The sequence below is a fragment of the Microtus pennsylvanicus genome, chromosome 4 (genome assembly GCF_037038515.1).
Source record: "Microtus pennsylvanicus isolate mMicPen1 chromosome 4, mMicPen1.hap1, whole genome shotgun sequence".
In the NCBI taxonomy this organism is placed as follows: domain Eukaryota; kingdom Metazoa; phylum Chordata; class Mammalia; order Rodentia; family Cricetidae; genus Microtus; species Microtus pennsylvanicus.
In genome coordinates this window covers 135,575,760-135,591,886 of record NC_134582.1, presented here as the reverse complement: position 1 = coordinate 135,591,886, position 16,127 = coordinate 135,575,760, and the positions used below count along the sequence as shown (strand labels likewise).

General features: G+C 38.9%; 1 protein-coding gene and 1 pseudogene across 14 annotated transcripts in view; one reads left to right on the top strand and one right to left on the bottom strand.

Moving 5' to 3' along the window:
* Positions 1-16,127, bottom strand: part of Mllt10 (MLLT10 histone lysine methyltransferase DOT1L cofactor) — a 151,799-nt gene that overhangs the window by 78,126 nt on the left and 57,546 nt on the right. The gene's annotated exons all lie outside the window — the stretch shown is intronic.
* LOC142848560 (elongin-C pseudogene) lies at positions 83-3,544 on the top strand (annotated as a pseudogene).

Sequence of the window (16,127 nt, the reverse complement as noted above, 5' to 3'; positions counted from 1 at the left end):
CCAATAAGCGGTTAAAACTAATGGGCCAAGCAGTGATTAAAAGAATACAGTTTCTGCGTAATTATTTTGGATAGAGCTAGCCATGCGGGAGCTGAGGTGGCAGGAACACAACCCACCGCTCCTTACAACAGAGCACTGCAGCGCTTATTACAACAAAAAAGTATTCTCTCCTCCAACCCCGAGTTAGCCTTATGACTCACTGCAACAGACAGGATGTGGTATTTAAATCTAGGAAAAAGGAACTTTAAGAAGCTTTGTATAGCTTCCACCTCTACTACTGAAGTAATCTACATTGCCCCAAGGCTGGAGAAATGGCTCATGGATTAATGTTCTTCCTGAGGTCCTCAGTTCACAACCATCTGTAATGAGATCTGATACTATCTTCTGGCCTTCAGGCATGCATGCAGGTAAAACACTGTATATATAATAATTTTGTTTTGTTTTGTCTTTTTGGTTTCTCGAGACACGGTTTCGCTGTAGTTTTAGAGCCTGTCCTAGAACTAGCTCTTGTAAACCAGGCTGGCCTCAAACTCACCATCCGCCTGCCTCTGCCTCCCGAGTGCTGGGATTAAAGGTGTGTGCCACCACTGCTCTGCTAATAAATAAATCATTAAAAAAAAATGCTTGGTGTAGGAAGAAAGAAATGGGTCAGAGTTGCTCTTCCTGAGTACCCAGGTTCAATTTCCAGGACCCACACGGCAGTTCACGGCTGTCTGTAACACCAGTTCCAGGGTTACCAACACCCTCACACAGACAAACATGCAAGGAAAATATTAATTTACAGAAAAAGTAAATATTAAAAATAACACACTTGATGGTCTTGCAGAAAGCAGCTAGAAAGGTCACGTGAACAGTAAGATACGTGAAAGAACTGAGGTACCTTGAATAAGACCAATAACAAGCATCAAATCAGCCAGCAGTTTCTACAGGCCCAAGAATAAACCCAGCTGACATGACATGAATAAAAGTTTGGCGTACTTTATCAAGGAACAGTAAATAACTAAGAAAAAGGCAAGAATAATACAACCAAATCACAAGCCAAAGAAAGCACAACAGTGGAATTAGGAATTGTTATGTATGGATACTAAAATGTGTTTGATTACATTAACTTATAAGGTACAAATAATTCTGGCCTAGATGAACTATACTGCAATTTTCTGTATAAAGAGGTTTTTTGTGTGGCTTTTTTTTGGGGGTGGGGGGAGCAGGGCCATGTTAAGTCATTTCTATATTAATTTACTATATTCTTTTTTTAAAGACTATTTGTTTATTATATTTAGTTTCCTGCCTGCATGTATGCCTGCAGGTCAGAAGAGGACACTAGATCTCATTACAGATGGTGTGAGCCATCATGTGGTTGCTGGGAATTAAACTCAGGACCTTTAGTAGAACAGCCAGTGTTCTTAACCTCTGAGCCATCTCTCCAGCCCCTAACTGACTATATTCTTCCAATATATGTTGTAGAATATAATTATAAGGTGTGTTACTTTTGTTTATGCTGTGGAACATTTATTTTAATGATGCAAACATGTATTGCATTATTGTATGTTAACTCAGTGAAGTGTTACTTTGCCTGTTTAAAGCACCTCATTTTTCTAATACAGAACTGAACAGCCAATAGCAAGGCAGAAGAAAGGTTAGGTGGGGCTGAAATTTTTATTTGAAAATCAAAATCTATTTCACACCCACTTAACAAAATAATTTTCAACTATCCAACCATTCTTTTTATTTGTGTATGCACCAGAAAAAAAAAATCTAGGATACCACTAGTAATGAAGACTATTTTGGATTAGTGGAAGATAAGTATAAACACTTTTTAAATGTTCTACCCTATTTAATTTTCTATAATCACTCATGGCTTCAAGAATAGGCTAGAGAAGTATAGTGTAAGCCTATAATCTTACACTTAGTCAAAAGGATTTGGAGTTCAAGGTCATCCTCGACCACACAGGCAGTTTGAGGTAAACTTGAACTATATATGAGAGCCTGTCTTAAACCCCCAAAATGCATTATACAAATTATTCACCAAATTCATGTCTTTTTCTTGCACCACTGAAATTGTCCAGCTTCACCAAGTGTGGTGGCGCACACCTTTAATCCCAGCACTTAGGAGACAGCAGAGGTAGGAGGATCTCTGTGAGTTCAAAGCCAGTTTGGTCTAAAACTAGGTTTGGTCAGTGTTTATCACAACAACAGAAAGCAAACTAGGATATCCACTAGAATTGTAAAGGAGGAGGAGGGAAGGAAGAGAAGAGGCAGACTGATTGCTCTGAAGAAAATAATCACAAAGTGCCATTTTGGATAGCCAATACTTACACAGGCCTTTAATCCCAGCACTTCTGGGTAAGTTTGGTGATAAAAGTGTAATATTAGCACTAGAGCTTCTGTCCTGATTAGGTTTTTTTCTCAACTTATGCAAGCTATAGTTACTCAAGAAGAAACTCGATTGAGAAAACTCCTATATCCATATTGGCCTTTGTGCAAGTCTGTGGGGGTATTTCCCGATTAGTGATTGATGTGGAGGTGCCTAGCCCATTTTGGGTGATACCAACCCTGGGCAGGTGGTCCTGAGGGTATAAAAAGAAAGTTAACTTGAGCAAGCCAGGGGGAAATCAATCCAGCAAGCAGTGTTTCTCCAAGGCTTCTGCTTCAGTTTCTGCCTCCTTCCCTGGCTTCTCTTAGTGACCTGAAAGTTGTAAAATGAAATAAACTTTGATCTCCAAGTTGCTTTTAGTCATAGAGTTTTGTCACTGAAATAGAAACCCTCACTTAGACAATCTCATAGGCTAATATGTGATTTTCAAGGAAATCTATGGAGTAGCAAACATAAATGAAAAACTGTATACCCATAAAGCAATCAATGACTTCTATAACAAACAAATGGAACTGAGAAAAGGATCACAGGCTGAGTACCAGGAAGGACATTTAAAGAGCTGTCTAGGTGGAACTCTTATTGTCAGCCCTCTCTGGAGAGAAGGGAGGGAGGGAAGACTTCCTCAACAACTTGGCACTCAGCTTTCATTCACTGACTAGAAGTAACAGTTATGAAACCTCGGCTGCTTTAAAAAGGAAACTAAGGAGGTGCTAATCATCCAAGCATTGCAGAAAATAGTTGTGACCAAAGGAAAGTAACTCCCTTCCTGTGACCAGGAACCTTGATCCTTGTGGGATCAAAGAAGAATTTGTGAGAAAACAGTAGGTGGAAAAGAAAGGAAAAAACAAAACAAACAAAACCTATGTGAAGGCCCTAACACCATGTATATCAATCAAATTACCATCTTCTAGAGGTCATAAATTTCTTGTAAAAAGAGAATAACGCTAACATCAGAAACAATAAAGGTCATGTTGAGTGGACCAGGTCAGTTTGCTGAGAATCAAACAATAAGGTCAATTTGTGAGAGATCCCTTCACACGTGCTATTCAAAGTATGCAATGTATGTTTTACCTACAAGGTCCACTATAACAGCTCCATCCACTGAGATTCCCAACTGCACCTGAAAATGCACTGAAACTGCTGATGGCTGTAAACTTCTTAGATTGTTAAATAAAAGTAATAATAAAATAAGTTAATCTAATTTTTAAAAAAGCAAAGAAAAAACTGGGAGCTGTAGCAAAATGGTAGAGCACCCAGAAGCTGCTGACTTCTTTCTGAAACTGTCATGGAGATCATAAAGACCTTATGACTCTAGCCCAAGATACCTAACATTAAGTCAGTTAAGTAAAGGAAAGGAAAGGCAAAACTTGGTTAAATGTTGAACTAGAGTTCAAGTCAAAGAGCAAAATTAAGACTGAAGACAATTATCATTTGACAAAAAAATAACTGAAACAAACATTTATATTGTATGTGTGTTTTTGTGTGTTAATTTTTTTAAAGACCATAACCTGTTTGAAGATAATATATTCCAAAAAATTGTCTTCTTTTATGTTCACTATCTTCGTTATTTCTCCTAAGCAAGGCCTCAACACTCAAGTTATCTAGTATTATTCTAACTTCTTCTCTACTGAAATAATTTCCTATATTTTATGAATTAAAGAAAGTAATTATTTCATTATAAGAAAGAGCCTAACTATCCTGAACTCCAAATGCCTTCCAAATGTTTACCATCTCACTACCCAATGTTACTGAAATCAGACTCTTTAAATAAAATGCATACTCAAGTCCACATAGTTGCAGTTAGTGTTTCTGATAGCCCTATTTATATTTATACTATCACTTTTCTAATAATATCCAGAACCATCCATGACCTAGCATGCACCTTTTCCATTGCTCTGCAACTCCAAAAATATCTCATTCTATAAGTATCTCATTTTCCAGACCTTTCAATTCACATCAAATAAGCTCACTATAAACTCCATTACTTCTCTGGGAGCCGGAGTAATGACTTAGCAGTTAAAAATCACTTGTTGCTCTTGTGGAGGGCTCAGGTTCTGTTTCTAGCACACACATAGTAGCTCACAACCGTCTGTCACTCCAGCTCCAGGGGATCTGACACTGCCTTCTGGCCTCTACAAACAGTGCATTAAAGTAGTATACATACACACATGTAAGCTAAAACCCTCACACATTAAGAAAAAAAAATTGTTACTACTCTAACTCACACTGGCATACTTAAGAAGCATAATACAGTGGTTAAGAGAAGATTAAAGAGACAAACTAGATTCAAATTCAACTCTATCCTACTATTTGTAAATGTAATTCAACTCTATTTTCTGCCAAGTCTAAATTATCTCAAGGATTCTATGAGTAAACATATAAAGAATACAACATTAGTTATAGAAGATCCAATGCTTTCTTCTGGTCTTCATGAGCACAGAGCGTGCACATACACATACATAAAAATATTTATACAAAGTAAAAATACATATTTTTAAAATGTTAATAGTTGAGCTCAATCTCAGTGTCCATTTGATTCCCATATTTGAGAGTAAAGCATTTGGTTCTCCACTTAATGGAAAAGGCACAACTAAAACAGATTGATCTGTTTCTGTTATTGCCTACTTTAAATGGAAAAAAAAATTCTCTTGCACCAAATTATAATCCCAGGTTTCAGAAGGCTCAAACTTGATTATGAGTCTAACACCCTTTAGCTACACAGTAAATTCAAGGACATTCTAAACTATAGAATGAGGATCTGTCTCCTCTCTCTCTCTCTCTCTCTCTCTCTCTCTCTCTCTCTCTCTCTCTCTCTCTCTCTCTCTGTGTGTGTGTGTGTGTGTGTGTGTGAGAGAGAGAGAGAGAGAGAGAGAGAGAGACCAATAGTTTCAAACCCATTTAAAGTAGTGAGAGAGAGAGAGAGAGAGAGAGACCAATAGTTTCAAACCCATTTAAAGTAGTGAGAGAAAACAAAACATAAACACAAAAAAGACCATTAGCAGCAATCGCTACAAACACCGCAAAAAGTAACTAGATAGCAAAATCAAAAATCACAGAGCACAACAAACTCAACTGTTCAAGTATTACAATGAACGTCTAAATATAATCATATAAGGTGAAAAGAATTACGAGATATACAGTAAGTATGAGGGGAAAGGAAGCAATCAGAAATTCCTCCAGAGTCCACACCTATCAGAAAGCACTGAGAGCAGCCAATGTGAAACCCAAGCTCTGCCTCTGCGAACATGCTAACAAGGTACCCACTTTAGTATTGTGGATGCCAGGAGAGAACATAATGCTCCCAAACTGACAGAGAAGAGTTTATTACTCACTACACCAGAAATAGACTACACTGTGCTGATGGTCCAAGCTCCAGTGATGACAAGGTATCATGAAGAGGTCCATATTATACTTGTCATCACTAAGTGGAATGTATTACCTTATGAGAGAAGAAACTTGTAAGGAGTCCAACTTTGTGCAGTATGTATGCCTGTCAATTACTAGAAAAGGTGGTATTATCTTTTTATTTTCCATAGCTATATGCAAATCTGCCCTTTGCTCGGAATAACTGAGCTTCCATTTTCAAAAACTGCTACATAAATAACCTGGATAAGATCATCAGGAAGAAAGGAAGTCAGAGTCCCTCATGAGTCTAAGATGTTTGCAAAAATTAGATAGCCCATGGAGAATCATGTTCCAACACCCTACAGATACTGCCACTACCCAAAATGAACCAAGGAAATACTAAATGACAATACTCTATTTTAATGGAGGGGGTTCCCAGACAAAAATCTCTCTACATATCACTGACTGTCCTGGAACTCAGTACGTAGACCAGGTGGGCCTACCTCTGCTAGAATTAAAAGCATGTGCCACAAACTATAACTTATACTCTATAACCTCTTATTATGCTCACTGTTGGAGTTCATGAAATCTTCTTGGCCCTTAGGCGCCAGTATTTTTAATAAACCTGTTTCCCCTTCCCTACTTTCTCCACACTTCAACTCTCTAATAATAAACACTCTTCCTTATAGCCACTCTACATAGCATTATCTTCAATAAAGTCATTTACCTTCATGTTTCTTTACTTCTTTCTGAACCAAATTAGAGCAAAAATAGTATGTTCTTTATACATACACTTTTTTTCATATCTAAGTTCTTAAAATAAGATTATTTTTCAAGGTGGGTTTTACTGTGTAATAGTGACTATCCTGGAATTCTTGCTCTGTAGACCTAAATCAGGCTGGCCTCAAACATGGAGATCTGCCTCTGCCTCAAGATTTAATTTTTTTAATCCTTAAAAAAAAAAGTTTTAAGGTTTACTTATTGTTATTCTTTTACATATGTTGATGTTTTTGCCTGTATATGTGTCTGTGTACCACACGAATGCTTCCCATGGAAGCCAGAAGAGGGGGCAGATTCCCTAAAACTGGAATATAGTGCTGGGAATTGAACTTTGGTCCTCTAGAATAGCCTGTATTCCTAACTGTTGAGCTACCTCTCCAGGTCCATATATAAGTCTCTTAAAAGAATTCAGTACTCTCACTATACCCTGGTGTTCAGGCTAAAACCTTCATTGAGTTTTTGCTCCAACCACTACCTTAAAAATCCCCAAGAGCTGCTTTAGCACTAAATCCAAAGGACATTTATTTCTCCTTGCATTGCTTAATCCACTCCACTCCCTAGTTACTTCTGTAGATTCCTCCCTTCTTCATTATTGAAGGAAAAGAAGACTGAACAGTAGAATGCCAAGAAATAGATATGGAAAGAAAAGTATTACAAAAATACCTTTGTCATCATAATTTCAAAAGCAGAAATTTGAGAGATATCATATTACAGCCACAGTCAAAAGGAAAGAACAATAAACACACCCATGAAAAAGGCACTTCTCCACTCTAATTCAAGCTGGACCCAGTGTCCATGGAACTATGTATCCAGCAATGGGTAGTTCTTCCTACTCAATTAATGCAATCAAGACAATTCCCTCCACAAAAACATGATCTAGACAATCCTTCATTGAGACTCCCTTCTCAGGTGATTCTAGGTTGTGCTAAGCTGACTAGTAAAATTAACCATCATTCTCCAAAGACCTTTACCCCTAGGTAATGTCTCCCATTCATTGACCAACACTGATCTACGGAGTCAACAGATATATACTGCAAAAATGGAGAGAGCCAGCCAGTGGTGGTAAATGCCTTTAATCCCAGTACTGCAGAGGCTGAGGCAAGTAGATCTCTGTGAGTTCAACGCTAGCCTGGGGGGCTGGAGAGATGGTTCAGGAGTTAAGAGCACTGGCTACTCTTCCAGTGGTCCTTAGTTCAATTCTCAGCAACGACATGGTGGTTCACAACCATCTATAATGGGACCTGATGCCCTCTTCTGGCATAAAGTCATACATTCAGATAGAGTACTCATACACAAAATAAATGAATCTTTAAAAAAAAAAATTAAGAAAAAAATCCGGACCAGCCTGGTCTACATGGTGAATTCCAGGACAGCCAGGGCTGTTACACAGAGAAATCCTGTCACAAGCCTCCCCCAAAGGAGTATGATAATATACCATTAATAGTCTGAACAAACAAAAAGCAAATCACATGTTGTTTTGCCACAACCACTCCAGAAAAAAGTAGTAGTGTTGAGACAGATTGCTTTTCTCTCTTCTTTCGTTCATACTGGAAAGACTAGTTGTCACTGTCACGATACTCAGGTAGCCCTAAGATACCATGATCCATTTTGCAAAAATTTCAACTAATACCAGTGTGAAACCACATGAGTAAGGCATTTTGGAAAATGTTCTCCCACCTTAACTCAATCCTTCAAAAGAATTGTTAGCCTACTCCCTGATTTCTTCCGCACTCCTCCAAACCCCATTTTAAATAAATAATTTTAAACAATTTATGTATTTATTTGATGTGTGTCGGTGTTTTACCTGCATGTATGTCTGTGTGAGGGTGTCAGGTCCCCTGAAACCGGAGTTACAAACAGTTCTGAACGCCCCTGGAGGTGCTGGGAATTGAATCCAGGTCCTCTGGAAGAACAGGCAGTGCTCCCAATGGCTGAGCCATCTCTCCAGCCCCCACCCCAACCACATCTTAAGCCATCTTTAAAGAAACTGAATAAGAGACCCTGAGCTAAAACTAGCTGCTAAACTCCAATTATTGACCAATATATAGGTAGAAGACCATAAATTTTTATTATAGTTTTAAGCCAATAAATTTTAATGTCATGCTATAAAGAATAAATAATACAGACTTACAGATAAGAGGATCCAGCCTATAGACATTCTTATATATTATATATAATATATATAAGTTAATATATAACAAATATAGCCACTCATATATAAGTATGTATGTGTGTATACATGCATAATATTATACTGCATTCTGATAATTTAGAGAATCCTGACTAATATAAAAGGGACTAGGAATATAACTGATAAAGTATCTGCCTCTCACCAATGGTATATGCCAAAAAGAATACACTGTTAAGACTTCAGAAATAGGCTTCTTTCTCCCTTCCTCTCTCCCGCTTCCCTTTCTTTCCATAACCCACTGAATAAACTCTATACTCACCCTGGGTGGGGGGGGGGGGTAATACTGTTCAGAAATAGAGCCACAGAAAATCTAAAGCAGTAGGCGATTTTTCATGAGTGTCAAGGTCACAGAAGGATTGGGGGGGGAGGGGGTAATTCAAATACTCCAAACACTGACTAGATCTGAGAACGCATTATATATCCATCGTAAACATGGGTTAGATCCAGGACCAAGATTTAATTTTTGTTTTTAAGTTTCCCCTATTGCTATGAAAGACATTCGTATTTTAACATTATGCTGCATTGAATAAATGGGACCTCCTGAGACTGAGAAGCTTCTGTAAAGCAAAGGACACAGTCACTAAGACAAAAAGGCAACCCACTTACTGGGAGAAGATCTTCACCAACCCCGCAACTGACAAAGGTCTGATCTCCAAAATATATAAAGAACTCAAGAAATTAGACCATAAAAGGCTAATCAACCCAATTATAAAATGGGGCATTGAGTTGAACAGAGAATTCTCAACAGAATAAGTTGAAATGGCCAAAAGACACTTAAGGTCATGCTCAACTTCCTTAGCGATCAGGGAAATGCAAATCAAGACAACTTTAAGATACCATCTTACACCTGTCAGAATGGCTAAAATCAAAAACACCAATGATAGCCTTTGCTGGAGAGGTTGTGGAGAAAGGGGTACAATCATCCATTGCTGGTGGGAATGCAAACTTGTGCAACCACTTTTGGAAAGCAGTGTGGCGGTTTCTCAGGAAATTCAGGATCAACCTACCCCTGGACCCAGCAATACCACTCTTGGGAATATACCCAAGAGAGGCCCTATCATACAACAAAAGTATATGCTCAACTATGTTCATAGCAGCATTGTTTGCAATAGCCAGAACCTGGAAACAACCTAGATGCCCTTCAACGGAAGAATGGATGAAGAAAGTATAGAGTACTACTCAGCAGTGAAAAACAAGGACTTCTTGAATTTTGCATACAAATGGATGGAAATAGAAAACACTATCCTGAGTGAGGTAAGCCAGACCCAAAAAGAGGAACATGGGATGTACTCACTCATATTTGGTTTCTAGCCATAAACAAAGGACATTGAGCCTATAATTCGCGATCCTAGAGAAGCTAAATAAGAAGGTGAATCCAAAGACAAACATATAGGAATCCTCCTGAATATTAACCTTCATCAGGCGATAAAGGAGACAGAGACTCACATTGGAGCACCGGACTGAAATCTCAAGGTCCAAATCAGGAGCAGAAGGAGAGAGAGCACGAGCAAGGAACTCAGGACCGCAAGGGGTGCACCCACACACTGAGACAATGGGGATGTTCTATCGGGAACCCACTAAGGCCAGCAGGCCTGGGTCTGAAAAAGCATGGGATAAAACCGGACTTGCTGAACATAGCGGACAATGAGGACTGCTGAGAAGTCAAGAACAATGGCAATGGGTTTTTGATCCTACTGCACGTACTGGCTTTGTGGGAGCCTAGGCAGTTTGGATGCTCACCTTACTAGACCTGGATGGAGGTGGGTGGTCCTTGGACTTCCCACAGGACAGGGAACCCTGATTGCTCTTCGAGCTGATGAGGGAGGGGGATTTGATGGGGGAGGGGGGGAAATGGAAGGCGGTGGCGGGGAGGAGGCAGAAATCTTTAATAAATAAATAAATTAAAAAATAATAATAGCCGGGTGGTGGTGGCGCACGCTTTTAATCCCAGCACTCGGGAGGCAGAGGCAGGCGGATCTCTGTGAGTTCGAGGCCAGCCTGGTCTACAAGAGCTAGTTCCAGGACAGGAACCAAAATGCTACGGAAAAACCCTGTCTCGAAAATCCAAAAAAAAAATAATAATAATAATAACAACATTATGCTGGATTTAGTGGTGCATGTGTCTAAACCAAGAACTTGGGGGATAGAGACAGAAGCTGAGAATTCCAGGCCAGACAGGGTTACACAGTAAGGGTCTGTCTTAAAAAAAAAAAAATTAAGGACAGCAAGCTGGTACAATCAAGTCTAAATACTGCAGTTTACCACCCAGACCTACATGGTAGTAAGAGAGAAGCAACATGCTGGGCAGTGGTGGTGCAAACCTTTAATCCCAGCACTTGGAAGGCAAATCTCTAAGTTCGAAGCCAGCCTGGTCCATAGAAGGAGTTCCAGGACAGCAAGGACTACAGAGAGAAACCCTATCTCGAATACCAAAAAAGGAGAGAGAGAAGCAGCTCAAACAAGCTGCCCTCTGAACTCCACAGAATATGTATGGCATGTGCTCCCTCCAACACCACCCCTGAAAAAAACCTAATGTTTAAATTTTCAGAGTATTTCTGACAAATTAGAATCTTTAACAATAGTTATTTTGATAATAGTACTGAATTTACATTTAAAATGTCCTTTTATTGCAACTACATACAAAAGTACTACGGTGTAGTTAATAGTTCACAAAAAATTTTACATAGAATTTTAGACTACATGAACCAGAAGTGGACAAGAACCTTGTATCCCCAAGCACTCTCATTGCTGAAGCAGGTGGATCTCCTCAAGTTTGAGGACAGTTTATCTCAAATGAAAGAGAGAGAAGAAAAGCACAGAGTCTGAGAAGGAAGAGACAGCAAAGAGCAGAAGTTAAAACAGCAACGAAGCCTGATGGTACAAATCTATAATTAACTGAAACATTCAAAATGAGGCAGGAGAATCTCAAGTTTGAGATAAGCCTGTGCTACATGGCAAGACCCTGTCCGGATAAACAGCACCACAAATGCACCAGCTATTTCATAAAACAGATCTCATATAGAAATAGTAACTTCAATATCTCATTCTCATTCGTCAATGACATCACAGATCAAAAGGACCTCATAAATATCAACATTCTAACCAAACACTGCAAAGTATGCATTCTACATAGCAGCCCATGGAATTTTTCTTTAAGATATCATAGTAGGACAAAAAGTGACAATATAGGAATCTGAATCACTTCTTATATTCTATTTCAATAAAGTGGGGCAAAATTAGAAATGAACGGCAAGAGAAACCACAAAAAAAAAAAACCCGCACAAACTCTTGGTGCAGAAATGACATACTACTGAATTGATCCTTAAGGAAATCAATAAGAAAAAAAAATTTTTTAAAAATTTTAAGTAAATTAAAATTAAAACACTGCTTATCAAAGTCTACCAGATACAATGAAAGCAGTCCTAAGAGGGAAGTTACAGTCCTAGTATTTATATTAAACAACAATATCTCAAATAAGTAGCATCAGGTGTACCTTAGGACTTTAGAGAAACAAGAAAATCCCAAGCCATAATCAAAACAAAGAGAATTAACTAGAATCAAGGGCTGACTCTATTCCCTTAAAGAATGAGGCCCCGACTTAATCCCCGGCACCCATCTAAAAGCGCCTGAAATCCCAGCACTGGGAGAGACAGGAAGGAAGATCCCTGGGATTTACCAGCCAGTCAGTCTGGCCAAACCCGGGAGCTCAAAGCTTACTATGAGACCCTCGTCTCAAAAAAAAAAAAGTGGAAAGAAACTGAGGAAAATACTTGACATCAACTTAAGATCTCTATTAGGCACAAATGCACATGCATAGAAAACTTATTCAGGAAAAAAATTAATAAAAATTAAAAACACAGTACAAAAACTCCACGACAGAATTGATCTTTGAAAAGAGGATGGGCAAACCCTTAGTCAAACTATCCAAAGACAAAAACACAAGACGCAAATTTACAAAAGACAAAATGTAACACATTACAACATATATCAACGAAATTCATAAAATCATTACTATATACCTTAAAAACTTATATTCCAGGGTTGGGGAGATGAATTAGTCTTAAGCAAGAGGCCCTGAGTTTGGATCTCCAGCACCCACGTACTAGTCAGGCATGGAGGTGTACATCTGTAAAACAGCACTGGTGGGTGGAGACAGGCAGCTCCCTGGAGCTTATAGGCCAGCCAGGCTAGCCGAATCCAACAGCTCCAGGTTCAGTGAGAGATCCTGTCTCAAAAAATAAGGTGGATAGTGACCAAGGAAGGCGCCTCTGCACACATATGCATACATATGATGTATGTATATATGTACGTACCAATGTACGTATACCCTCTGTGTATATGATATAGCTAGTTATTATTAGCTTAGTCATTTTATGAGACTCCTAACTGTGAGAAAGAGTGGGTCTCTGACTCTTGTGCTTGCTGTTGGGATTCTTCCTCCTGTTGGGTTGTCATGTTCACTGACTGCTTGTGCTCCATTATTTTATTATGTTGTATGTTGTCATGTTTGGTGGTATCTCTTAGAAGCCTGTTGTTTTCTAATGAGAGACAGAAGGGGAGTGGATCCAGAGGGGAGGGAAGATGGGGAGGAAGGTGAAACTATAATCAGGATACATTATATGTGAAAATAATCTATTTTTAATAAACGGAATAAGTGAAAAAGAAAAAAGCCCTAAGTTAAAAAGAAGTAAGGATCTTGGCTTCGTGCCTATAATGACTGTGGCTTTTAGGAGACTGAAGTAAGAGGACAGCCACGAGTTTTCCTAGTCAGCTTGGCTTACAGACTGTAACTCTATATCAAAAAATATTTTTTTTTTTGAGCTAGGTGGTGGTGGTGCACACTTTTGATCCCAGCACGCAGGAAGATCTGAGTTCCAGGACAGCTGTTGAGATATCTGATTACACTGTGTAAAGGAAGATATGTCACTCTGATTAGTTTAATAAAGAGCTAAAGGCTGATAGGCAGAATTTCCAGGCACAGAGGATAGGTTAATTTAAGTTATAAAAACTAGTTAGGCCAGGCGGTGGTGGTGTATGCCTTATATCCCAGCACTCGGGAGAAAGAGACAGGCAGTGAGTCTCTTTCTTGTGAGTCTCGAGGCCAACTTGGAGTTCCATGACAGGCTCCAAAGATACAGAAACCCTGTCTCAAAAAAACAAAAACGAAACCAACAAACAAACAAAAATCCCACCCCCCACCAAAAGAACTAATTAGAAACAAGCCTAAGCTACCGGCCAAGTTTTCATAATTAATAAGTCTCCCTGTCATGATTTGGGAGCTGGTTGGCAAGATAAAGGCATGGGACAGTCAGGGCTACACAGAGAAACCCTATCTCAGAAGGGAAAAAAATTAAAAAGCAGGCTTAAGAGCACAACTCAGTGTACAGTCCACAGCTACCTAGCAATCATGAGGACCTTGTTTGAGTTCTCAGCACTATGAATAACAGAGGAGTTAAATATATAATCCTTGGGCTGGTGCTCACTGCCCAAGGATGAAGTCTGAAACTAGAATCAGTATGTCTCCTCTTTTCTCACACTTCAGTTTCATCAAGCATACTACAGCTATTCCAGCTCTTGACTATACTGCTCTCTTAGCTCTCAATAAGAAAAAGCTTCAGCTTCTATATGAGATTCCAAAAAGAAAACAAGTTTTTTTAAAAAATGAAGTGGAGGGCTGGAGAGATGGCTCAGCAGTTAAGAGTACTGTCTACTCCTCCAGAAGAGTTCAATTTCCAGCACCCACATGGTAGCTCACAGTCATCTATAATGGGATCTGATACCCTCTTCTATCTGATGACCTCTGTCACGCTGGCATACATGCAAATAGAGCACTCATATACATAAGTATTTTTTTTTAAAGAAAAAAGTGGCTACCTGGTAACTCCCCCATGCTGAAAGCTCTGCTTGAGACACAGAAAAGAAAAAGCAATACAAGGATTTGATTTTATTCATCTGAGCCACAGAAGAAAGCACTCTAGTTCTCTTATGAGATGAGTAACCCTATAAACAAGTAAATCTAGTCAATTCTAAGCCTGCCACCTAGAAACTTCCACCTACTCTAAGTGTTTTACACTGGCAAAAGCTCCTCCTCCTCTTGCCAACTATTAATAGCAGACTACAAGCAAGGGCAGGAGATAATCCCTTCTCACTGTAATAAGAGACATATGGATTCTGGCAAGCCTACTTGAAACTGAGTACATTTCAAGAAAGATAATTTTTTACTGAATAGGATTCAATCTAAGATTTTCAAAATGGGGGGCTGGAAAGATGGCTCAGAGGTTAAGAGCACTCACTGGCTGTTCTTCCAGAGGTCCTGAGTTCAATCCCAGCAACCACATGGTGACTCACAATTATCTATAATGAGATCTGATGCTTTCTTTCTGGCATACAGGCAGAACATTGTATATATAATAAATAAATAAATATTTTTTAAAAAGGTTTTCAAGGGGGCTGGAGAGATGGCTCAGCGGTTAAGAGCATTGCCTGCTCTTCCAAAGGACCCGAGTTCAATTCCCAGTAACCATATGGTGGCTCACAATCATCTGTAATGAGGTCTGATGTCCTCTTCTAGCCTGCAGACATATATGCAGATAGAATATTGTACCATAATAAATATTTTTTAAAAAAAAAATTTCATAATGGAGCTCAGCATGGTGTTACATGCATTTATAATCCCAGCACTTGAGAAGCAAAGGCAAAAGAGACCTTTGAGTTCAAAGCCAACCTGGTATATGGTATACATAGTGAGTTCCAGAACAGTCATAACTATGTAGAGAGATTCTGTTTCAATAAAACAAAAAAAAAACTAAATCAAAAACAAATTAGGCTGGTGCAAAAGTTTTTATAAGCTGCTCAGCATGTACTGCACAGTACTACACATCAAATTATGACTTTCATCTTTTCTTGCATAAGCAACATATAGTGGCAGCAAGCAGCAGTTCTCCCAGTTAACAATGAGAATTCACTGAACAACACAGTGTATGGCTAAACTGGTGTTCAACAGGCTAGACAAACACTTTCAATATGCTTTTTCCATTTATGAATTCATCTCAAAGTATTCCTCCATACTTTAAGCTACAGTGCACCTATAAGACAATCGCTAATGCAGGCAGACTCTAGAAAAAATTTGATACAAGACTGTCTCAGTGTAATAAATAATCAACAAATCCCAAATCATGACCTACAACTTAGCCTTTAGCAATAATTTATAGATAGCCTGGAACTCAATTTTGTAGAGCAGGTTGGCCTCCAATTCACTGAGATCCACCTGTCTCTGCCTCTGGACTGCTGGGATTAAAGGCGTGCGCCACCACACTTAGCAAAAGCAATAAATCTTTTCTGAAGTTGGAAAATTCCCAATGTGGTGGCAGGTTGCACAGATGGTAATCTTGTAAATTTCTCAACTCTTCTCTGTGACTATGCTTGTTTTACTTAAGA